Source organism: Haliotis rubra, unplaced genomic scaffold, assembly GCF_003918875.1.
Source record: "Haliotis rubra isolate DU_JTF1 unplaced genomic scaffold, ASM391887v1 Scf202, whole genome shotgun sequence".
In the NCBI taxonomy this organism is placed as follows: Eukaryota; Metazoa; Mollusca; class Gastropoda; order Lepetellida; family Haliotidae; genus Haliotis; species Haliotis rubra.
The window spans coordinates 399,966-427,702 of NW_025766026.1; the positions used below are offsets into that span (position 1 = coordinate 399,966).

General features: G+C 39.4%; 1 protein-coding gene across 1 annotated transcript in view; it reads right to left on the minus strand.

The window, feature by feature from the left end:
* LOC124275749 (muscarinic acetylcholine receptor M1-like) overlaps positions 1-27,504 on the minus strand; it is a 95,336-nt gene extending 67,832 nt beyond the window's left edge. The window contains exons 1-2 of the mRNA XM_046711405.1: positions 27,376-27,504; positions 27,003-27,210 (exon numbers count right to left, since the gene is read on the minus strand). The gene's annotated coding sequence lies outside the window, so the exon portion shown is untranslated. The remainder of the gene's footprint in view (positions 1-27,002; positions 27,211-27,375) is intronic.
* Positions 27,505-27,737: the final 233 nt, after the last annotated feature.

Genomic DNA, 27,737 nt, shown 5'->3' on the forward strand with positions numbered 1-27,737 from the left:
AAAAATCACATTTCTCTTCTGTATTTGATGATATTACGTTAAGTCCGATATATGCAAGTGTAACAGTTGACATGAAAGAGATACATTTCTTCATCATGAGAACACTTCTGAAAATTTAAACATTTAAAAAGTATTTCTTTTTAAATTTTAACGTAAGCAAACCAAAAGGGATTGTGGTCGTATCTTGTGCCTTTAATGGCGTGTATTTTTTTCGATGTCATGTACAGCCAGGCCGCGGTAATCCGGTCCTCGTTAATCCGAATCCACCGACTTCCGAACGCTACTCACTGGGCACCAAATCATCTCCCTATATATTGTATATAATTGACACCTCGTTAATCCGATGATTCAGTTTCCGCCTCCGAACGCTGGTCAGTCGGAACGGATTGGACTAATAACGTTGTAAACAGCTGCGTTAATCCGAACGATTGAAGTTGACCGCGCTGCTGACTGGTCCACCCAAAGTGACACTTTACGTATAGGTAGCGATTTCTTGCTTAATATGTTCAAAATAGCATTATTTTACCCAAAATTCGTCTAAATCTAAAAGTTTTCGTTTACGAGGACGGTATCCATTGCCGTAATATGATTGGCTGCCTTAGGTCACGTGTCTGATTTTGACCAATCACGACCCTTATAGCAAACTGTAGTAAAAAAAGCGTCATTAGAAACCAATTTGTATCCAATAAAATCGCTTCTTACAACTGTGAAAATACTCTCGGCAAGGGTTCAGTGATGTTGTTGATGTTCAGAGCTTTCGAACGATACCCGACATCAAACGATTCGCCTCCCTAGTATGGCTTATATGTTGTTAGGTGTTGACGTCAATAAAGTGATCTTATGAAACTGTTTACACAGATGTGACCATTCGCACTTTAAAACCACACCATCAGTAACTGTCCATAGAGGCATACACAAAACTAACCAGATGAATAACCATTGCTTCATCATGACAGGCCGCGAGTCCGAACCAACGTGATATCTATATGTAGGAATGCTCTCAGTGTATTTTGAAACCTTCCAGTGGAGTTGAAAGGACTAAAAATTCAACGATACTTTTACTTATTACCAGGCCTTCGTTCCATAATTGTAATTGCAGCTGTCTTTAATTCATCAATGAAGCGTTATCATAATTGCCTTTACGTACCCATGTAACCCTGAATTAGTTTCCAATGATGTCATGCTGCTAACTGTTAGTTGTTTGACGTAAGCAATACTGGGCTGGGACAGGCGCGTAGCACTGTGACGCAAGTTGAAACACTTCTCCAAACCTTTCACCTTTTTATATTCAAACCTTTTTCCCAGAAACCAGCCTGTATGGAATTAGATCTCCTGAAAATATTAACAAGGTTTTAATATGTAGATTAGAGTTTACTCATTTTGCAAAATTATGACGGTTGTTTCTCTCGAAGGAAATAAAAATGAATACGGCAGTTGTTTGACATTTCACAGATGGAGGTAGGCAGATGTTACAATAAAGCAGTAGGAAGAGTGTTCATGGGAACCTGATCTATGTTTAAAGGAGTTAACTCCTGAACAGTCATGTCACGTAATGTAGGCTAATGGATAGGGATCCTAAAGAGACGAATGCCGTGACCACTTACAGATGCTGACAGAATGCAAGAATTATAATCGAGTGAAGAAAGAATTCAAACCTGCCATCAGTAGATTCTAGCCACGTGACGTATATGACTGTTGGACACATGTCTACTAAGTCCCTGCTGAAGAACATGCATTTGCCTGTACACACAGATCATGAAGTCAGAATCAAGAACAGGACATGGAACAAACGTGTGAGCATCACTTCTCGTATGCCAGTAATTCCTTCCTTATTTATTTAGGGTACTCCTGTTGTAGTTGCATGCATACTCAATGTGAATACGTTCTACTCAGTGCAATGTATCTAATGCATTTGCAGTAAGGATTTACACTTGCTATACTCAAAGTACAAAGTTCAGACATGGTTCTATATCGCCGTCCAGATGTGTTTCCTCTTTGATGATAATTGATAGCATGAAATGTTTGGAGAGATGTACCCACATAAAACCTTTTCGACCTTAGCTGAGCACCGCCATTCACATACATCTATGTGCTAAATTACATGTATTGTGTAGTCTAACAGTCCATCTTACACGCACCCTTTTCCTAACAAATCTCATTTTTGCATGGCATACATACGGACGTTTTGCCTTCTTGCTACCTTTGTTATGCATGATTTTGTTGCATGTATGCCGCGGGGGCTTGGGAGCTCAACTCGGGTGACAAATGCATTTATTAATCCGCGGAGGAATTTCCATTCGGCACGATTCCTAAAACGATTGACAACACAATGCCAAAGACGCCATGACCGTTGACTTCAGAGATGTACATGATCACATATATTTCCCCAATTTGTTTGAGGTTTATGTTGGGCGTTCAATGTGAGAGCCGACATACGTCGATTTTCCTTGTTGTCTTTTTAAAAGCTGTATTAAAACCTTTTTACAATTAAATGAACTGCTCAATCCTGAACGATTTCTTTTCCAGTTTCAGTGTGTTGAACTTATGTTCTTCATTTTCAGAATATTACTGTTTTGTGACTATGCGCGAGAGCTTTGGTACTGCCAAGACACTATTGAAAAACCGAAAATTAATTAGAAAATCACGTAAGCGTATGCTACATTCATTCTATAAGTGAACAAACCTTTTAAGTAATCTGCAGCACATAAGGCAAACTAATTCATTTTCAACATCAACCCCGAACATGTATATATGGAGGTGTGTGGTCCTGTGCATTGTGCTCAGGTCGCGAGAATCAGTTAAAGTTAAGCAACACTGAGCGCAAAGATTCCATGGATAGGTGACCGTGTTTGGCAGCTTGACTCCTGAGAGTTTCTAGGACTTCTAGTTTCGAAGCACATGTGGTCTCACGTTAGGCAAGTGAGTTTGTTCAAACTTGCCTCTTTTCACCCAGCAGACAATGGGTACCCGGAGGGCTTAGTAACCCGACTATAACCTTCTAGCGCTTCACAGGCAGCTAGGGTTATCCGGGACAATGATAGTTCAGATTGTGATTGTGCTGTTTGAGCATGCTTAGGCGTGGATATATGCGCGGTACAATTATGCTGTTATATTCATTTCACTGCATATCGCAGCAGGAAGCAACGTGACAAACCGCAACATAATCAACATAATTTAGCTTTCACAACAGACACAGCTGTTGGACGCATCAATCAACATATGTACGCTTACAGCATGCAACATGATGATTGTACTGTACAACAGACACGATTGCTGGAAGCATCGATCAACACTGGCTCTGTTACAGACTGCAACATGATGATTGTACTGTACAACAGACAAGATTGCTGGAAGCATCGATCAACACTGGCTCTGCTGCAGCTTCCAACATGATGATTGTACTGTACAACAAACAATATTGCTGGAAGCATCGATCAACATTGGCTCTGTTGCAGGCTGCAACATGATGATTGTACTGTACAACAGACAAGATTGCTGGAAGCATCGATCAACACTGGCTCTGTTACAGACTGCAACATGATGATTGTACTATACAACAGACAATATTGGTGGAAGCACTTATCAACATTGACTCTGTTGCAGCTTACAACATGATGATTGTACTGTACAACAGACAAGATTGCTGGAAGCACTGATCAACACTGACTCTGTTGTAGCTTGCAACATGATGATTGTACTGTACAACAGACAAGATTGCTGGAAGAATCGATCAACACTGGTTCTGTTGCAGCTTACAACATGATGATTGTACTGTACAACAAAAAAATATTGCTGGAAGCATCGATCAACATTGGCTCTGTTACAGACTGCAACATGATGATTGTACTGTACAACAGACAAGATTGCTGGAAGCATCGATCAACATTGGCTTTGTTGCAGCTTCCAAAATGATGATTGTACTGTACAACAAACAAGATTGCTGGAAGCATCGATCAACACTGGCTCTGTTACAACATGCAACATGATGATTGTACTGTACAACAGACAAGATTGCTGGAAGCATCGATCAACACTGGCTCTGTTACAGACTGCAACATGATGATTGTACTGTACAACAGACAAGATTGCTGGAAGCATCGATCAACATTGGCTCTGTTACAGACTGAAACATGATGATTGTACTGTACAACAAACAATATTGCTGGAAGCATCGATCAACACTGGCTCTGTTACTACCTGCAACATGATGATTGTACTGTACAACAGACAATATTGCTGGAAGCATCGATCAACATTGCCTCTGTTGCAGCTTACAACATGACAAGATTGCTGGAAGCACTGATCAACACTGACTCTGTACAACAGACAAGATTGCTGGAAGCACTGATCAACACTGACTCTGTTGTAGCTTGCAACATGATGATTGTACTGTACAACAGACAAGATTGCTGGAAGAATCGATCAACACTGGCTCTGTTGCAGCTTACAACATGATGATTGTACTGTACAACAAAAAAATATTGCTGGAAGCATCGATCAACATTGGCTCTGTTACAGACTGCAACATGATGATTGTACTGTACAACAAACAAGATTGCTGGAAGCACTCATCAACACTTACTCTGTTGTAGCTTGCAACATGAAGATTGTACTGTACAACAGACACGATTGCTGGAAGCATCGATCAACACTGGCTCTGTTACAGACTGCAACATGATGATTGTACTATACAACAGACAATATTGCTGGAAGCACTTATCAACATTGACTCTGTTGCAGCTTACAACATGATGATTGTACTGTACAACAGACAAGATTGCTGGAAGCACTGATCAACACTGACTCTGTTGCAACAGACTTGCTGGAAGCATCGATCAACACATGATGATTGTACTGTACAACAAACAAGATTGCTGGAAGCACTGATCAACACTGACTCTGTTGTAGCTTGCAACATGATGATTGTACTGTACAACAGACAAGATTGCTGGAAGCATCGATCAACACTGGCTCTGTTACAGACTGCAACATGATGATTGTACTGTACAACAGACAAGATTGCTGGAAGCATCGATCAACACTGGCTCTGTTACAGCCTGCAACATGATGATTGTACTGTACAACAGACAAGATTGCTGGAAGCATCGATCAACATTGACTCTGTTGCAGCTTACAACATGATGATTGTACTGTACAACAAACAAGATTGCTGGAAGCACTGATCAACACTGACTCTGTTGTAGCTTGCAACATGATGATTGTACTGTACAACAGACACGATTGCTGGAAGCATCGATCAACACTGCTTCTGTTACAGACTGCAACATGATGATTGTACTATACAACAGACAAGATTGCTGGAAGCATCGATCAACATTGACTCTGTTGCAGCTTGCAACATGATGATTGTACTGTACAACAGACAAGATTGCTGGAAGCATCGATCAACATTGACTCTGTTGCAGCTTACAACATGATGATTGTACTGTACAACAGACAAGATTGCTGGAAGCATCGATCAACACTGGCTCTGTTGCAGCTTGCAACATGATGATTGTACTGTACAACAGACAAGATTGCTGGAAGCATCGATCAACACTGGCTCTGTTACAGACTGCAACATGATGATTGTACTGTACAACAGACAAGATTGCTGGAAGCATCGATCAACACTGGCTCTGTTACAGCTGCAACATGATGATTGTACTGTACAACAGACAAGATTGCTGGAAGCATCGATCAACACTGGCTCTGTTACAACTTGCAACATGATGATTGTACTGTACAACAGACAAGATTGCTGGAAGCATCGATCAACATTGACTCTGTTGCAGCTTGCAACATGATAATTGTACTGTACAACAGACAAGATTGCTGGAAGCATCGATCAACACTGGCTCTGTTACAGACTGCAACATGATGATTGTACTGTACAACAGACAAGATTGCTGGAAGCATCGATCAACATTGGCTCTGTTACAGACTGCAACATGATGATTGTACTGTACAACAAACAAGATTGCTGGAAGCATCGATCAACACTGGCTCTGTTACAACATGCAACATGATGATTGTACTGTACAACAGACAAGATTGCTGGAAGCACATATCAACATTGACTCTGTTGCAGCTTACAACATGATGATTGTACTGTACAACAGACAAGATTGCTGGAAGCATCGAACAACATTGACTCTGTTGCAGCTTGCATCATGATGATTGTACTATACAACAGACAAGATTGCTGGAAGCATCGATCAACACTGGCTGTTTTGCAGCTTTCGACATGATGATTGTACTGTACAACAGACAAGATTGCTGGAAGTACTTATCAACATTGGCTCTGTTGCAGCCTGCAACATGATGATTGTACTGTACAACAGACAAGATTGCTGGAAGCACTTATCAACATTGACTCTGTAGCAGCTTGCATCATGATGACTGTATTGTACTACAGACAAGATTGCTGGAAGCATCGATCAACATTGGCTCTGTTGCAGACTGCAACATGATGATTGTACTGTACAACAGACAAGATTGCTGTAAGCACTGATCAACATTGAGTCTTTTGCAGCTTGCATCATGATGACTGTACTGTACAACAGACAAGGTTGCTGGAAGCATCGATCAATACTGGCTCTGTTACAGACTGCAACATGATGATTGTACTGTACAACAGACAAGATTGCTGGAAGCATCGATCAACATTGGCTCTGTTGCAGACTGCAACATGATGATTGTACTGTACAACAGACAAGATTGCTGGAAGCATCGATCAACACTGGCTCTGTTACAACATGCAACATGATGATTGTACTGTACAACAGACAAGATTGCTGGAAGCACTTATCAACATTGACTCTGTTGCAGCTTACAACATGATGATTGTACTGTACAACAGACAAGATTGCTGGAAGCATCGATCAACACTGGCTCTATTACAACCTGCAACATGGTGATTGTACTGTACAACAGACAAGATTGCTGGAAGCATCGATCAACTTTGCCTCTGTTGCAGCTTGCAACATGATGATGGTACTATACAATAGACAGGATTGCTGGAAGCATCGATCAACACTGGCTCTGTTGCAGCTTCCAACATGATGATTGTACTGTACAACAGACAAGATTGCTGGAAGCATCGATCAACACTGGCTCTTTTGCAGCTTGCGACATGATGATTGTACTGTACAACAGACAAGATTGCTGGAAGCATCGATCAACATTGGCTCTGTTGCAGCCTGCCACATGATGATTGTACTGTACAACAGACAAGATTGCTGGAAGCATCTATCAACATTGACTCTGTTGCAGCTTGCATCATGATGACTGTACTGTACAACAGACAAGATTGCTGGAAGCATCTATCAACACTGGCTCTTTTGTAGCTTGCGACATGATGATTGTACTGTACAACAGACAAGATTGCTGGAAGCATCGAACAACATTGACTCTGTTGCAGCTTGCATCATGATGACTGTACTGTACAACAGACAAGATTGCTGGAAGCATCGATCAACATTGGCTCTGTTGCAGCCTGCAACATGATGATTGTACTGTACAACAGACAAGATTGCTGGAAGCATCGATGAACACTGGCTCTGTTGCAGCTTGCATCATGATGACTGTATTGTACAACAGACAAGATTGCTGGAAGCATCGATGAACATTGGCTCTGTTGCAGGCTGCAACATGATGATTGTACTGTACAACAGACAAGATTGCTGGAAGCATCGATCAACACTGGCTCTGTTACAGACTGCAACATGATGATTGTACTATACAACAGACAAGATGTGCTGGAAGCATCGATGAACATTGACTCTTTTACAACCTGCAACGTGATAATTGCACTAACTGTATAACAGATACGACAGTTGGAAGCATCGATCAACACATGCTCTCTGGCGTCCCTAAAATATTGCAATCATCTTCAACACATGTACATGCTTAGTGCGAATAGTGTTCACCCTACTGGTGACTTCATGAGAAGACACCATACCAGAGCCTTCCGTTCTATATTATACCTTTATGCACTTGACTGTATTGAACGAAATGCAAGTTAACAACCCGTTACTCCTGAACATCTCATGCTGTAAATATCATACAGATTAGCATGAAATAGTTGCACTAATCAAGTCCCGGTCTCAGGGGTGTCACAGCGGTTTGTGTCACTCAAAATCCATTATCTAATATTGACGCAAGAGCTAGTACTGATCTCAAAAATAGTTTTATTCAAATTCTTGTCTTGACATGATACCTATTGTGAGAGCAAGTGCGCCGGCAAGGCTTTCGGAAGCACAGTCTCCCCTATCCTAATTGCCAGGCTAATTATACTACATCGATCCCCCCTCTCTGACGGAAACCCCTTCATTAGGTACCAGCCAATATCATGATTACCTACAAGAAAACGTTAGACAGTTCAATAATTTACACATTCATGCGGAGAGAAAGAAATCTAAAATAGGACAGATGAGCGTAGCATTATGTTGCCCTAGACATGTCCGGGATGCTTTGAAGAAAAATGATCTTATCGGTCCTTATGTTCAGATCGACGTATTTGTCTGAACTTTGTTTCATGTATTATTTGTCAAATACAAATTGCATAATATCAACTAATTCTACATCTTAATAAACAGCCGCGATATAGCTGGAATACTGTTGAGTGTGGCGTCAAACAACAAGAAACAAACATGATAAATAGGTACGTTAAAAAAGTGAGAGAGTAATGTTTCCTATTTCAGTAATCAAAGATTTCCTAATCGAAAATGAAACACACTTCAGATAAATTGGGGTTTGGTGCGAGGGCAGCTTAGAGTCCCCTGTTCCCACCGCAGATATGTTGTAATGTTCATGTGTAACCGGTATTACTGCAGCTGCGGCATAAAACCGTACTCACTCATTCCTCCGTATAAAATGAGTGCAATGCGTTTTACGCAGCCTTGAATTATGCATTCAGTTTGATGATGTTTTTTTCAGCTTAATGTGGAAAGACAAGAACGTTGGAGGTAACACTCGTTTGCACCTTCAGGGAAATCCAAGACCATGGATTTGACACCCACATTCCGAGGGTTGCGGAACTTGTGGCACTGGGCTGTGAGATGTGAGTCAGACTAAACCAATTTTGCAGTCTCATCTTAGCTTAGAAATGAGTGAAGTTAACAATGGGTGAATGTTTTAATATAGCCGTGTTGCGCATAATATATTATATATTGTCGGACAGCCTGATCATGCACTGGCGTCACCCTTTACGACCCCTGGTCTTGGAATTGCTACGGGCGAGGTTAGTAAACCTAAGGTACAAATATGTGAACCCGTGAAGGTCCGGGTTAGAATATTGATCTTCAGTAGCCCATTCTTGTCGTAAGAGGCGACTAACGGGATCGGGTGGTCAGGCTCGCTGACTTGGTTGACACATGGCATCGGTTCCCCATTGCGCAGATCGATGTTCATGCTGTTGATCACTGGATTGTCTGGTCTATACTCTATTATTTACAGACCGCCACCATATAGCTGGAAATTGCTGATTGCGGCGTAAAACTAAACTAACTCACTCACAAATATGTGAGCACAACAATGTTTGTTCTTAACACCAACCTCCGAGCATTCTTTCAGCTATATGAGCATTCTGTTCAGCGTCTGTGAGTGACATTTTCTGGATCAGGCAATCAAAGGACTGACAACATAGTGACATGCGACCAAGGTCAAAATGTCGCTATCACACAAGTCAACGAGCCTTTCCACTCAGCTGTATAACAGCGGTCTGTAAATAATCGAGACTACCCCATGTGTAATTATGAAAATGGTAAGCATCGGTCGTACGACAAACATATATTGGTCGAGGGGACGTGATAAAGCAGAAACGCAAAAGGAGATCATGAGATGTGTTCGTTAACTTCTGAAGACATTTTACAGCAATTTGTGTGTGAATAAACGAAATGTCATAGGCAGGAAAGAAGAGCAGAATACAAGTGCAGATTTTGACACTAATACATTAATTTGACAATGGCCATAAAGGTTCAAACGTCAGTCAACATTTTGTCATACGTTTGTCGACCTGCTGTTAACGCACTGTCGCTATAGGACGTTGGAGAGCCCTAGTCTGCAGCTGCACGTCATTCCAACGCATACCAGAGCCATGGCTTTCCAGATCTCTCCGGTTCTGAACCAAATGGAGCATTTGCTGAATGAACTCGCTAGACGTGTACAAACGTCAGCATATGCCACGGACACTAGCACAAGAATGGAGGAGAATTCCCCAGGACAGAGTCCATCCGAAGGCACGTTCAGTCTGTGCCGAGCAGGTGTTGAGCGGAGGTAACACAAGATGTACAGACTAGGTACTGATCAGAACGCCCCCTTCGTGGACGTACGTGTCTTGTGATGTCTAGAGCAATACTTATTGCCATTATGTCTACAGGACAAGTGTCATACCAGTTTCAACAACGTTAAGTCACATAAGCACTTGTCATTGAAGACATTAAACATTTTCACAGTTAGCCTACGCGTTTCTGTTCTCTCTTTCTCCCAGCTTCATTAAGACTCTGTGAATATAAACATCTGTATACAATCTGACAGTGCGAGTCGATAATACTCAGCATACAATACAATTAGAAGTCGTTTCATTGCCACTAATGACAACGTCATGTGTTCTACTCCGCGCAAACAGCCAACATGTGTTATGTAAAACAAACGTTTCCTACTTATTGACTTATCCAAAAATATCGTCTTTATTACATCCACCCATTATTTGCTTGTGATGACAAATACGCTCCGGTCGGCTTGTTTACAAGTGTGGCTGTCTGGATTCAAAGAATAGTGTACATTTCTCTATTAATATGCATTACTCGCTGGAAATAGACAATGATCAATAGTTCCCATTCTTCTCAACAGAAGCATTTGTCTGATTGTATTGTATCCTTAATACAGAGTAGGACACTCGAACCCAGTCGAGTTTTGTCGAGACATCTTGAAATCTGTGAAACACCCCATCTTTTTTCTCTCCATATATATCCTGAACTATGTTTTGGAAACACAACCGATGTGACTAAATCTTCACTCATTCACTAACTTTCACATGGCATTGATTTGTTGTCTATTGCCGCACTCAAATATATTCCAGTCTAATCTAGACTTCCAAGTGATTAACATTATGAGCATTGATCTACGCATCTTCGATAAGATGACATGCATCAACCCAGTCAGTGAGTCTGCCCATTCGATCATTCGGTCGCCTTGTACGAGAAGCATGGGTTCTGAAGACCACATATAACCCGGATCTTCACTTGGGGATTTTAATATAGCGATAAATATCTGCAATACCATCGATGCCTAATTGGTATTGATTGTACAAGTAACAAATCAGCGAAATCAATATTTTTCAAAAAGGGTAGTCAGATTCTCAGAAGTGAACAGTCATTATAAAACATCGATCGATTTTCGTGTATGTACATGCATTTTAATAGACCCGTGAAGATCCGAGTTAGATATTCAGCAACCCATGCTTGTTGTCAGAGGCGACTAACGGGATCGGGTGGTCAGGCTCGCTGACTTGGTTGACACATGTCACCGTGTCCCAATTGTGTAGACCGATGCTCATGCTGTTGATCATTGCATTGTCTGGTCCAGACTCGATAATTTACAGACCGTCGACATATATCTGGAATATTACTGAGTGCGGCGTAAAACTAAACTCACTCACTGCATTTAAATACGGATCTCCCTAAATACCTTCAGTCCAGAAATTAATGCATAATGCAATTTCAAAATCTAGGAACTCTACATTACGTTACGCTTAGCTTTGCTCCAGGCATGAATATAATTTGCATATTTCAAATCTTTCCCAACTTGTCTGCCAAGACAAAGGAAAAAACGGCATTATATCTCGTAGTCAGCTTCCACGCATGTGTGGGAGTCACGTCTTCCCCCTCCTTAAGAAGCCGGCCTAATGACTCAAGTGTCCACTGACAGGTTATGACATAGAATCGTTGTAGATGTGTTGTATTTCAGCCTTCTGAAGACGACTTAAAGTCTTAAATCAAAGGCCATGATGCCTGGCTCAGACCCCGAGGGAGTTCTTGAAATACCAGAGTTCACATTGTAGTGTTTCAAAGCCGAGTTTTAAAATCAAAACAGATTTCCAGTCTGAGACATACATGTTGTTGTTTTGTTTTGTTTTTTATCTGAAAAACCCACAGTCGATCACATGCAAATATATAGTCACGCATGCACAAAAGGGTTCTATATTCTGTGACAAACACGTTAGGAAAATGTCAAAAGGTTATTTTAGCAGTATCTCAGTTATGTGTCCGTGACTGAATAGTGGAAACCCGAAATAGACTTTTGCCACTTAGCGAACTGTGTCTAAGACACCATTGCCTTTAAAGTTATGGAGAACGGTTGAAGGAAAACTGGCAAAACGAACGGTCCACATTTGTCAAATTGAAAAGCTTCTTTAAATATGCATAATCAAACATTTGTATACAAAACAGTATGTTGTCTCACATTCATATACAAATAGGTCAACAAACAACCCACTTCACACGATGATGATACCCTTTCTATTTCGTTTATCTTACATGTTGTTGTTCTTAAAAACATTATAAGTTTTCCATTTCCAAACATTGTAAAAGTGTTTCTGTTTCCATAAATACTTGTAAGGTGTTGTTGAGCTAGAGGGATGAAAAATACGCAACAGAAAGTTCGTTGATGAACCGTTCAAAACTACCATTTTCCGTTATTCATGTCTCTGTTGTCTTATGCAATCAGGATGAAGGACACTGGAAATCAAAACATATTACCGGAAAGTAGACGAGTATGTTTATGGCGTTTCGTCAGCAAATTTAAAATGAGTGTTCTTGAAGACTGTGTGTTGGTGACATGGAGAGATTGAGTTTGAGGCACTCGACGTTACGCAATATCTGAAGAGTCCAATCAGAAGGCCACTTTTTCGTTATTAAATCCAATTAAACCTCCCGAAGTGGCGCCTGTACAAATCATTGCTGCCATATGGATAATATGTATCAAGGAGAGAGATGTATATCTTCTGTATAATAATCTTTCTGCATTAATATGAGATGGCATGTTAATGTGAAAACATACCCGGTATAATCCCATGCTCCACTGAACTAAGCTGAGCCCAAACTAACTTCGCGTTATGACTATTACAATTAAACCTTAATAAAAATCCTCTAGCCAAACGCTCGATCCGTGTCCAATAAGATGTTCGCGTACGTCACGTTGTACGGCCATATTTTCACGGTTAGTTTGGATGCTTTAGTCGTGTGATTACTTTTCCGAGAGTGAAACCGCCTCATATGTTTTCAATACTTTCTCTTGATGTCAAGCAATAGTACCAGCGTTCCAGCCTTTGGTGCCTGTATTTCACAACTCTTGAGGTAGAAGCAAGCACGATGTTTTTATGAAGATTTCAAAGAGCGTCATGAGACGCTTTCCTCAAAAGTTGTTTGAACATGGTAACAGCATCCAGGGCCAGTGCAACCTTTCAAAGTTTCAAAAGGGTTCACATTAGATACATTTGAAATTACAGTGACCAAAATGATGCCCGGTGCAGTTCCCTATTTGGACTTGAACCACATGTCTGTTCAGGTAAACGGTTGACTTGTCTTTGCATGTGTTTGTGCTTGGTGTGCCGATGGCACGGGACACGCTCACTTCTTCGCGAACAACTAGTGAGATCATTCTTTGATGGTGATTCATAAACATATGATAATAAAATAGTTGGATTCGTACATTGGACTCGAAGCCCTCCCTATGAAGATTCTGTATACAAAAATCCCCAACTGCATGTCGTGTGACGCGAATAAATGAATTTGTTGGAACGATTCATTGGCACGGTTGACTGCGAGCCTTACCCCGACAGTGTGGGGAAGTGTTCATAATATCAACCACTGGTTTTAGAACAATATTTGACCGTTGTGTGCTATCACTTTACAGCCAATGATCCCGGATCATGAAAGCAATCCTTAAGATTGTTACTTTCATGTACGTAATTAAATAAATAGTTTATTACGGCTTCAAGGAGACGTCTTTACATATTCCGAGGTTTCAGCGATGCTCTCTGAGGGATGTATATACATTAATTGTTTACCATTAGGGGATATCAGGGTGTGACCTGGTCCCATCACCCTTATCGAATAGAGGGGACCGTTAACCACAACTGTCTCAGCACTAAGGTGATATTAACTCTCACACTGTTACATGGACCTAAATCAACAATTACGAAGTGATAAGTCATATATTAATTTTGTTTTAGAAAGCATTTCATGGCATTTTGGGATGACTGAATAGTTTATTTCGCGTAGCATGACTTTATTATTATTATTATTATTATTATTATTTCATTGTCAGTAGTATCCCCCGTTGATGTAATAGGTAGACCCTGCAAGATCCTTGGCCAGGAAATAGCGCCCTCATAAGTAATATGATAGTGTTTTTGAACTAAAATTCACCTGCGTTTGAAACCATTCCAACTGACCAGAAAGTAATGTCATATTGACATTCAAAGTGATGATTATTTTTTCAAGTCTGACACAATGAAACACTGCGATTCCAGATCATTTTAACAAAGTTCAAGCAATACAAGGATTTTTCTGTCCTGTTGTGGGAGGGGATGGAATAGGATTTTAGAAATACTGGAACTGAAAAAAACATATACTACTCATCAAAAGCTTAGACTCACTAGTGTAAATGTAGTCACTTACTTCAGTCAACTGTTCTAAACTAGATTTTTCAAAATATTCCATACTTTTTAAAAGTACTGTTTACACATGAAATGGCGTATTGTAAAACAAATTTGTAACGCTGAATAGATTATTGTCAGGAGTTCAATAAATGATGAAACTCAGTGAAAATTGACGAATTCTTAGAAAACTTTACACCAAAACGCAGCTGTTCACATGCATGATATTTGCACATGCTTTTCAGCAATTTGATGCATGATCCTCGTTCTTTTCATCTGCATAGGGTTTGCAGTTGGTTTCCCCATGTTAGTGGAGAAATTCATCTTCGATGTAACCATACATCTATACATTTCATATAGTGAGTGCTTAAAGTGAGTCTAAACTTTCAACGAAGGCAGTAAACTTTATATATATACATGTATTACTGAAAGGGTACACAGTTGCCAGACAGTATACAAATACTGTAAACATGTAACACTGCATGAACATACTAACTTAAATGGACCTTGTGATACAAATATTCATGGTATTCAGGTAATATCAACAATATGACTTCCTCGAAAGGTGATGTTCACGCCGAAGATCCGGGTTCGATTCCCCACATGGGTACAATGTGTGAAGCCCATTTCTGGTGTCCCCCGCAGTGATATTGCTGGAATATTGCTAAAAGTGGCATAAAACTAAACTCACTCACTCACTCACTCGACAGGTGAGGTTCCAACTATAATATACTGCACCCTGGTCGCTGCAGTGATGCCTCATGCAAATATAAATCGATCTGGAGGTTTATATTGAATTTATGCTGGTTTACTGACTGAGAGTAATACATTATTCAAGATATCTACATTGTCTATGACTCGGTCTTGGAATATAATCCATACGACATATGCATAATATGTATCTATACATTGTGGACCTACGACTCAAATATTGATTTTGGGAATTGCTACTGTTCACACACAAATGCATATAACACTTAAAAACACTAGGTCTTTTCTTATTTTATGTACTGATTCAGCTGTAATATGAAATCTATTTCAAAGACAATGGTCTGCATGTGGTCAACTAATCTGGGAGTTCGTTTCTAAAAGAAACTTAAAATACTGATACAGAAATAACGTTAAAGTGGCATCACAAATAGAATTGCGGAATCGATGAAGTTTGAGAAGTGATGTCGAAAGGTGCTCACCTGAAGAAACGCATACTCATACGGTTAATTTAAACAATGCCAACCAGGTCCGTGTAAATACCGGAGAACTCCAGCATCTCCAGCGAAGTACGAACTTCCTAAGATGATTATAAAATAATATGTGTCACTGTTCATCAATACGTTTTATTTAAGACCATATGTTTATCCGGCAAGATGTTTTTTGTTTGACGGCTTCGCCGTAAAAAAATCAAGTGTTAGAGTTCTTAAGAAGTCGGCCCTTCACTTACATGTACAGCTGTGCAACGTTACGGAGGAAATACGTGAAATGACGTTCGGCCGAGTGAAGCTGGAGGTGTAGATTCGGAATTATGCCATTAATATGAATTATTCTGATCAAGTCAACTTAAGATAAGTCCTCAGAACCCAAGAGAGGAATATCTCAGGGCGATTCGCTTAGTCCTTTGCTGTTCTCTCTGTTATGAAATCCTTTGCTTAATAAAGAGGATGGTTATCATCCAGGACCTCCTACACATATATTCTCAAAACCTGACACTCAGAGCCTTTATATGGATGACCTTGAAATTATTGCCAGGTGAGAATCCACGCCGGAAAAAGATACTCTCCTTGTCCAGCCATGGCTATACGTCATTAGCGATGCAGATTCTAAATTAACTACAGGATACTCATATATAGGTTAAACTTTGTGCAGAATACAAATGTAGACGCAAGATACTCTCTAATAATAACAAAGTATAAAAGCCACAAATAATTACGCTGAGCACGTCCTTTGGACGAAACAGGAAAACCTGTGTATTGACAACCTCAAAAAAAGAATCTTGTTAGAAAATAAATGACGATCTGATGATTTTCATGTGAGTTAAATCAAAATTGATGGTGACAAGGCATTCCACAGCTTCTGTAAACGAAGCAAGGATGATGGACACAATCTGAATGTCAATGTTGATTTTGTTGACGGTTTTGTACTGCTGGACAGTACAGAATTTAGTGTCGACCAGATGAAGTGCCATATCAAATCAGCACAGAGTCAGGTTTTCAATGAAATGCTCTCTGAACAACCACTGCACCGAGAAGAGCAATCTCGCTGGGACCTTTGCTTGGATGACGTTGGCTGGCCAAAAAAGTGAAACAGAAAGTTTTCCGTTTGCTTCTTAAGAGGCACTTCCCATTCGTAACCGCCAATGCATCACTTTGCATCAAAATGTAAATATGAAAAGCAGATGATGTAATGAATGAAACGAAACTGTCCAACACCTTGTCAATGAATGGACAGGGTTGGCACAAACATTATACCTTAAGCGTCCATGGGTAAAGGGCTCAGTCCCTCCATTAGCGTCCTTGGCCTGCGTGTAGGACTCAGAGGTCCATCCACAACAATGACAAATCAATTGCAAATGCTTTAGAACAAGCCCGTATAGAGCCTCAGACGTTTCCAAACCAACAAGCAAGATCATGTCATTTTTGATAAGATGAATAAACTTATTGAATTTTGTGTCTCTTTAGACACACAGTTGCTTGAGAAGAGTTAGGAAAAACATGGCACATATGCGGACCTGGCTTACAAACTGTCAGCTCGCATCACTAGTTCCAAGTTGTCCGGCTCCCCTTTGCCTAACGTCCGTTACTTAGACATTGGGAGAACTGGCTTGAACACATCCCTTTTTGCACTCGGGGTAATGCAGAAGGCTGCAGTGTTGGGAAGTCCATATATTATCCAGTTCTAGTTGGGTTCGACAAGACATCACTTCCTGGGAGAAGCTGTTGATGAGCTGTGCTATGAGTGCCAGGATCACGCGAACTGTCTCTGCTGTATGTATTTATTTTAATCTGTAAAATATTAAAAATAATAAAGAAACAGATGTGTTCATCTCAATGAGATCCAGAAACTGGCTATTTCCAAATTTTGATTTAAACCATCACTATAGTTTGGCATGACATGCATGTGGACCCTGTTTTTTGTAAATATCTCTTCATCCAATGACCCAGTCGATCTCAAACTGTGCAAGTGGATGTTTTGTCAGACAACCTAATCACAACAACCAGAAACAAAACCTTGTAAATCACCGATGTTATGCATTTGTATTTAAAACACTGCCGCTGTTATTATCAATCCTGTCTATGTAACTAGTCAACAAAATAAACAGCAGAACGCAGACGGCTTGCAGAGGGAGGACGTAGCCAATGACCTGTAACAGCGGTCCTGAAAACATCACCAACAACACGGTCTTTGAACACAACTATAAACATCTGTTTAGAAAGGCAGGTACCACAGTTGCACAACGGGCTGTTTAATTCTGTTGAATGGGAGACAGCTGAAACGGCCGGCTGATGACACTTCACCGCTGTACCGCGTACTCGATGTCAATGAGTGCAGACAGTAAAACCGATGTGGGCCTTTTTGGTTACCTTTGTGTTTACAAATGAGCAGTTCCAGATGCTACCATGGGAGACAGCTGAAACGGCCGGCTGTCGATAAACATCATGTGTTGGCCAATGCCGATTCCGGGAATTCATTTGGAACCGACGGCGTTAGCCATAGGTATCAAATGAAATATTCCCCTGCTTCAAACACTCAATAACACCCGGATACTGGCCAACACATGATGTTTATCTCCTAATGCTAGCACGACATTGTGTGATACTCGATTCTGATTGGCTGAGAGCTCATCAAAACCGTACTTAAATGGCAGTTTAAGACCGCTAATTAAAGTGACCAATTCACCGCGTATGAATACAACGAACTCGTTGACCCTATTGTTTGTAAACAAACATGTCGGACATCGGCAATTTCTACCTCGGCAGCATCTTTGGTGTTTTTGAAGTAAAAAGCGATTGGTTTAAAGAAGAATTTCTTGACCCTAATCCCAGTGAAGAAACTACGAAGCTGGAAAATCCGTCAGCAGCGCAAAAGCGGCAGTATATTCAAACCGGGTCCAGATCTAGCGGGCATGACGTCAACAACACACGTCGGCCCACACTTCTAATCTTAACCTGACCGCTTCCACCCGGCCGTAATGCCTAGTCCTTCCACTTCCACTGTCCATGTATCCCACATAAAACGTGGCATGTCAGGTCTTTTCCAAAGGACAAGGTATGATAAAGGCTCTTTTTGGCCCACAAAATTTCATGATATTCAAAGTTCTATAACATGATAATTTTAGCATACAAAATGCTAAATAAATTGTTGAAATTACCTCCATATGGTTTTTTTATACGTTTTAGTGCTGTTTTTGTCCTCTTTGAAGACCTCAAAGTTAACCTATTTTACAATATCTTCGAAAAACCTGCATTTTCATATTTTCAGAGTGATAAAAAAGTGTGAGCAAAAGCTTGACCCATCCCAATTTTTTCACCACACATGAAGAGAGTAAATTAGAATGCACTCCTAAAAAATTGTGGTGGGTCACGCTTTTGCTCATATCAAAATGTTTAAAAAAGTACATTTTTTCTGTTGTATGAAATTGCCCCATACAACATCTCAAAAATAAACAGTGGCGTAAAGTAATATCTCTGAAAACTATTCGCCACATTTACACAACTATACCATGATTCATTACTATTTTGAATGTTTTAGAGCACTAAAATGAACTTATCAAACATGTTTATTAACAAATTTCAATATCGTAAGGGACTCTCAAGGCTGATTACTTTGAGGTAAACAAGGATAGTTTTTGGAGACCCTGTTGATCACTGCTGGAAAAATAAGAAGACATCAGAAGATTTTTCAAAATATGATCAGGCAGCATTCTAAAGGTGAGAATCTTTGTAATTATGCTAGAATTTTATCATATTTGTTCTATCATCTGTTTAGCAAACCCCTCTGTGTCACCTGTCACTGTCAAATAACACTGGCATTCCACTGGATGTAACTGTGTATAAACATACACATTTTAACAAAAATAATGTACCTTGATGTTTTTTTGATATATCAGGCTACATTTAATATTGTTAGAATAAGAACATTGTATCAAGGTCTAGCAGATTATGAAAAGCAAGCAGACGTCAAGTGACACATGGTTGCAAAGTGTAATATATAAGCTTAAAGTGACAAAGAGTAACAGTAGAATCTGTAGCCTAGTGGTTACAGTGATGGCCTCTCAGTTTTTTTCTGTTATCAGACATTCAGGTTCAAATCCTAATGTTTTTTTTCTTTTCATCTTTTTTTTTCTTCAAAAGTTAACTTAAACATTGTAAATTGGCTGACAAAACTTGTCCACATGAAATACAAATTTTGTAAAAAAATTTCTTAAGTTTGGTAATGTAAGTTACACTGTTCAAACAAACTTGAATTAACATCATGTAAATCTTGTTTAAGCCTGAAGACACTGACTTTTCCACTTTGTTCCCACACAATAAAGAACCTGTAGAAGGTAAGCATTGTTTCAAAATGATAGTATGGTAATTTCTTTAAGTAAATATTTACAAACTGTCCGGAGCTGTTAATTAGTGGTGCACTGATCAAACAAATAATTAGTTTATGGATATTTTGTGGGCTGCCAGTCAATTACCGATAACCAAATCACATAATCAATTAAAGCGTTCACTCTTTCTTCTTAAAAATATGTTTACAGAATCAATGACTATTGGTTTCAATTGTCATATTAAAACTGAGGACTGATTACCTTTGTTTTCATGTGCTCTAATAGTTGTATTTATCTTATATCTATAATTGATCAAAAAGTGGCCTCAACAATTGATTATGCTTTTGGAGGTCAATTCCCTTCCCTATATAACTATACTATTGACATGTTTAGCATTAGAAAAATTAGAAAGCACCAATTTCTTGAACATAATGATAATTCTTTTATGATTTCAAATATTTGTTTTCAGATAAGAGAAATTTGCTTGGACTGATTTCAGGAGTGTCATTTCATGAAGATGACAACTTAAAACTTGAGGTGGAAGGTAAGCATAATATGAGTGCTAAAAATAAACAATATTTTTTCTTCAATTTTCTAATTTAATGTGACAGAATTTCAGAAATACTGATGTCTCAGTGGTGATTAAATCTGCATAAGCCTTCAAGGCCAGATTACTGACATTTGAAAATAAAAAAGTAATGTTACCCTTGAATAGATTTATAATATCAAAGTTTTAAAATAGAATTTTCTTTTGATATAGTCATCTGTTTTTCAGTTGAGAGAAGATCTGGGTATGGCAGACACCAAAACAATATGCCAGTTTCCAGCAACTCTAGTGATACACGGTTGAATGCTGCAGTTCTTGACAGTGATTCAGAAACTGATTCAGAGATTGATGACCATGTGGATGAAGAGTGAAAGTGGATGTTTTATATATCTTTGCTGTGAATGAGTTGTGAATAATTACTTTTTGAAGATTTTTGAATACTGACTTTTAACACTTACTTGGTGTTAAATCAAGCTGTGCCAAGAATGTAATTTCACCTGGAATAGGCCCCTTTGAGGTCAAGACCTGTGCTTTTTAGTGCAACATGATTGGTTATTATAACAACATGTTGAGAATGAGATGTTTACTGTATATATTTGCAAGAATGTTGTAAATACTGACTTTTAACACTTACATGGTGTTAAATCAAGCTGTGCCAAGAATGTAATTTCACCTGAAATAGGCCCCTTTGAGGTCAAGACCTGTGATTTTTAGTGCAACATGATTGGTTATTATAACAACATGTTGTGAATGAGATGTTTACTGTATATATTTGCAAGAATGTTGTGAATACTGACTTTTAACACTTACATGGTGTTAAAATCAAGCTGTGCCGAGAATGTAATTTCACCTGAAATAGGCCCCTTTGAGGTCAGGACCTGTGATTTTTAGTGCAACATGATTGGTTATTATAACAACATGTTGAGAATGAGATGTTTACTGTATATATTTGCAAGAATGTTGTGAATACTGACTTTTAACACTTACATGGTGTTAAAATCAAGCTGTGCCGAGAATGTAATTTCACCTGAAATAGGCCCCTTTGAGGTCAAGACCTGTGATTTTTAGTGCAACATGATTGGTTATTGTAATAACATGTTGTGAATGAGATGTTTACTGTATATTTGCTAAAACCGGTTGTGAATACTGACTTTTAACACTTACTTGTTAAAATCAAGCTGTGCCCAAAATGTAATTAGACCTAAAATGGGCCCCCTGTGATTTTTCGTGGGACATGATTGGTTATCGTAAGTACATGTTGTAAAATTGACCTATAGTTTATGTTTGCAAAGAAAGTTGTGAATAATGAGCTTTTTTGTAATCAATTGGCAAGTAATTGAATTACTGTCCACAATGTATTGCAACCCTAATTGGGCCCCTTGACGTTAAAACCTTGTGATTGATGTTGACATGTTTCTTCATCATGAATACCTGTTGCAAAACTGATACTGTTTGTATGTAAATAAACTGATAGTTGTATATAAGTCATTATGGCACACTGATATTTCAGATTTCTTGTTATTTTTTCATGGGAACTGATAAAACCCATTTTTGGCCCCTCTACATTGAAATTATGGCCTCAGATCATTTAAAAAATAGCTTTTTTATGCAAAACCATCTTGTCTCTAAACAAATAACATGTGTTCAGCCAATTCTGTTTGTGGGCCAAAAACCACCCTTATCATACCTTGTCCTTTGGAATAGAAGGGTGGTTATCAACAATTATTTCCGTGAATAAAATTGGCGGCGACTAAACTTAGCGAGTTCACGGCTTGAATTGGGGCGAGTCGATTGTCATACAGTAGGGGAGAACAATAATTCGCTTGAAAAAAATCAAATAATTGTACTTGGTCACAGTATAAACTGTACTTTTTTATATTTATGTATGCTACTTGCTACAAATACAAGCATACTGGTTCCTGAAATAAAGCTTTTATGTTGTTGAAAATGTCTTATTTTGTTCATTACACAACCTGTCCCTCATCGGGACGATTCTAAGCGATTTCCAGGCAAAAGGCCCCTTCACGCCTTGTGTTCTTGCGTACCAAACAGTTCGGTTTTAGAGCGCTTATCAGTCGTGTTAGAATGAAGACAAACGCGTTCGGTTTTTAAATTACATTTAGCGGTCTTAAATCAACGATAAAGGACCGCAAAATTGAAAACAGAGTAGCTTTATCTTCTAATTATCACCTAGGCGTCCTGATAATAGAGTTTGCAATTGTGAAACCAATGGTTGAAATCATGAAGAAAGGTTCATTATGTATACCCCCTTTAAGCTAGGTCACACATTGAAAGCTGCCGGTTCTCATGACCGGGATTGGATATTGGTTATCTCACTGCGCCAAAACTCCATCAGGTTTGAAGCTCTAGACAAATGTTTTTCATGCTTTTCACGTGTATCACGTCCTTTTAGTTACACAATGTGCCACACTTAAAGAATGAAATAACGTAAAAATACAATTAATGTAACAGTTCGTCTTGCAATGTGTGCAATGTTTGGTCTTTACTCTTGCGTACCTTCAATCCAAAGTGACCTACATGCACGAAATTGCAATATGCAATAATTTGTAAAATCCCAACTATGTAATTGCATATATTTCCGAACACCCAGCCTTGATGTTTATCAGAACAACATTTTTGTACTAATCGGATTCATCTGCGTGGAAAGATTAATATTAATTTGTTTATGTCTATTACACATGGCAGACTAACTTCGCCGACTATATATTGTATGTAACATCTTTTATTGTTTGATGTTTTCCATCTCGTACAGCGGGGAGTGTTTGAACAGCACGAGTATAAGACGGGCATATTCTGGATGCACTAACGGCTTATTTGATCATGGGCAGTGTTTGTAATAAAAGCAGTAAATCCCTTAGACGCACGGTGAGGGTGTTTTACGTACGCAGGTGGATGCCTCAATGTGTTTACTCCTGTTGCTTGTTCTTCGGATTGCTTCGGTTTTTGTTACGAATGTCAAACCTTTGGATAAGACCGAGAAAAACTAAGCCAAGGCTGTTGCCAGATCGCATGTTCTGCTGTAGATCAATACATTCATGGGGGCATCGATGCAAATTATGGAGCCTAAATGAATTCAAGGCGTATCACATGTATTGATTCAGAAATATTCTATTCATTGGATTTTATCCGTAATCTGTTTTTTCCAGAGAATATTACTTATCGTTATTGACTGTCTTCTTGGAAACTATTGTTTTTATCACTCCTAGTACTTTTGAGAGACTAGTAAAAGCACGTTTATATGGTAACCTTTCTTACTGGTTCAAGAATAGACACAGGTAACATACTCGATACTGATGGTTTGGCTGCTGCCAGGCGTTTTATGACTAAGTGGAAGAATGAGAAAGTGTCACTCGGCAGTCACATCGAGATTTTTGTCTTTCCGAATACGTGAATAAAGACAGATCACATGTCAGAGCTTTGTCTTTCATTATGTTGATGTGGGGACACCTAGATTATATAATTTAGGTAAATAATTTCGATTCTGTCAGATTCGATTCGATAGACTGTCAGTTCACCTGTTAGGGACCTGGAATGGTCCCGAAACGTCGTGAGGGAAATAAACAAAACCAAAAAAACAAAAGAAGTTTAATCCATAAAAATATCTTGGACATCTATGTAGAACTTCTAAATGCCACTGAAAGACATCAATTTCGAGCCTTGGTTTTCAGGAAGTTTGTAGTATTTGGTAAACACTGGATATATCAATTACGTCACACAGAGTCAGTCGGTTACCTGCGACCATCCAGTTACGTCTTACTTGTTTTATCATTGATGTATCCACAAGGTTAACTGAGGCCATCCTCACATGGATACTATATATCAGACATGCTTGACATTCTGACAAGCATCCACAACTACAGTCTTATATTTTTCCTCTGAATTGTGGTGATGACACTTTATATCCGAGTACATTCTAATCGCACCGTCATAAGCTGATTTGCTCATGAGAACATTCAATGTCTTACAAGCCCAACTCCAACCCCATTCCATCCATGTTACGGCGGGTTTTATAAAAGTGATATTAGGACAAACGAGTGGTTGATAATATGAGCAACATCATTGAATAATTATGAACTATGTGATCAAAATATCATTAACACTTGTAATATCTTTAGAGAAACATTGTTTACTGTTTTAAACTACACATTGAGACATGTATATAACTAAAATATTCAAAGCAACCCTCCCTTTTCGCTTGATTTGTCGGTAACGTGTAGTCTGTGTTGAGTCCAATACAGGAGTGAATGAGTGAAACGCCCACCACAAGCAACCGTGAGCAACCGTTTCATTAATCATTTAATCCATTGTGTTATTCATTGGCATTTCAAACTTGTGAGTTTTTTATTCACCGCCAAAGCTGTTGATCCAGTTCAACTGGTTGCCTACACCTATAAGTAATCAATCAGGTTGAAAGGAAATATGATATGTGGAGCAGATTGTGCACACTTTCCATTGTGACTTGTGTATGAGGCGGTATGATTAATTGAATCGTTTGATGCAGATTTATTTACAATGTACACATGATATTATCAATATGAAATGTAACACTTATCAAATGTGCATGTTTGAGTAAGTGTCATTTACGCCGCTTTGAGCTACGTTCTAGAAGTATCACGTTGAAGGCAACACATCACGTTGAGTGCAACACATCAAGTTGGGGGTAACACACCACGTTGGGGGCAACACATCACATTGGGCGTTGGGGGCAACATATATATACGTTGGGGGCGGGCGGGGGTGCAATACATCGGGCTGGGTGCAAAACAGCACGTTAGGGCAACATATAACGCTGGGGCAACATATCACGTGGGGAGCAATACATCACGTTGGGGGTAACATATCACGTTCGGGGCAACGCATCACGCGTTGTACCAGGCCGGGCATCAAACCGGAACCACCAGGGGAACGAACGAACGTTTTGATAGGTAGACTACCCAATTGCATCAATGATTGAAGAGTGAGCGTAAGACCAACATGGTTATATTATATCGTAGAATGCAAAACTAATACAGATTCATTACCCACAACGGAAACATGAATCTAATCATGTGCAGGTGTTGGTCTGATGTTTCCAATCAGATATGATATTGAACAGTCATGCAATAACCACATGCATACTCATTGCTTTAAACCTTGTACAGTACATCTGGTTCAGTTTCCACTGAAACCGTCAGAGGTAATATCACCAAAATATGTCAGTTTGTATGTCTAGAAACATTGCATTCAATTATCGTTTCTAATTTACTATTTCAGGATTAACCAGATTCGGGCTAGTGAAACGCAAAATGTCGATACAATAGTGAGTGGGTGAGTGTGTTTAACGCCGCTTTGATCCGTATTCGAGTTTAATCAGGGCGTCAGTTAGACGTCACGCCGAGTAACGGTAGTTGCGCTGACATGCCTAGAAACGTAACGGGGGTGAACCGGGATTCAAACCCATGATCAGCGGTTCCTGGTGTACCCAAGGGCGATAACTGATACAATACGTGTATGTGGTTGTCTCAATGCGAGTCTTGTAGCACAATAGGCAATAACATACACTGTACTTACTGTGCTGTATGCAAATGTCCATAACAATATCATATCAAATGACAACATAAAAATACATGATCAGTGGTTTCTGGTGTGCCCAAGGGCGATAACTGATACAATATGTTTACGTGGTTGTGTCAATGGGATACTTGTAGCACAGGCGGCAATAAACACACCCTGTACACACTGTCTTGGATGCAGATGTACATAATATTATCACATCAAATGATAATATATTGGAAAAGTAGCTGAGGCAAACACATTCTGGAAGACCGTAGCGCGAATCAATGTAATACTGAAACTGGACTATACGTAATGCTGTTTCATTCAGATCTGGGAAGAACACCAAGTACACTGTAATTCTAATACAATAATATAATCTTTCAAACTGTAACAGTGTTCCACGCAACTATTTGCTTGCCTCAGATAAGGAAACACGAATAGTTTCGACGTGTTATATATTTCCCTTTACAAAGGCAACTTCAACATGTCTTGATGTCCTATATGGTCCTATCGAGTCTAGTCCTATGTTTACTATCCATCTCAAGTAGTTGTCCTAGAAACTGTTTCATCAACCTTGGGGAAAGTGGTAAATTGTCATTGATTATAAGAAAAGAGGCAACCCAATCCTGTAGAGTTTGGGAAAACTAATTTATGTCTTAATTACAATCGAAACCGACATGAAGTCAGATGAAATGCATACCACTTACCACTGAAGAGACGACGGGTCTTCATCGCGCCAATCATAACAGCCTCTATCGCCAATCAATGCGATACATCCAAGTTGTCCCTCATAAAATCCATATGCTTAATTTTGTCATTTGATGCTGCAGACATTGTCTGTAAGGCAGTAACTCACTCCGCTGCAGGTAACACCACGATGGACAAAAAGACACACCAATCGATGAATCTGGATCTCTGAAAGATAAATAAAAGTGAAGTGAATACGGGCGTCTGGACGGAGACCGTCTCAATATGACATCGATGACTTTCCCGAAAGTCTTCAAACAAATCAATTTCACGTGCACTTCACGATGTCATGTGTCAACATTCTTTACAACTTATGCAATTCTTTGGTAGTACCATGCGGAAGGTTTTCTCCTTCTTGGCGGTTGTTCGAGGAACTGCCTATGCCGCCGAGAAATTCCGATCGTTATCGCTCCGATTGGCTGCCCACAGCAATGAATACCTGACAGCGACGAAGCCTCCGCTTGACTACCAGTGTAGCCGAAGTATTGCAGGTGTGTTTGATAAGCTTGGAGGCGTCGGATTGCAAACTGGTCGCACGCGTAATAAGGAGCATGTGTTGAAAAAATACCACGTGATCAGCTCGATCACTTCCGTGTGAATGGAGTTGAAAATGATAGAAAATTTGGCTTATGGATGGAATTACCGATCTGATAGAATTATTTTAAAAAGTAATAATGAGATGCCTAACGCATGGA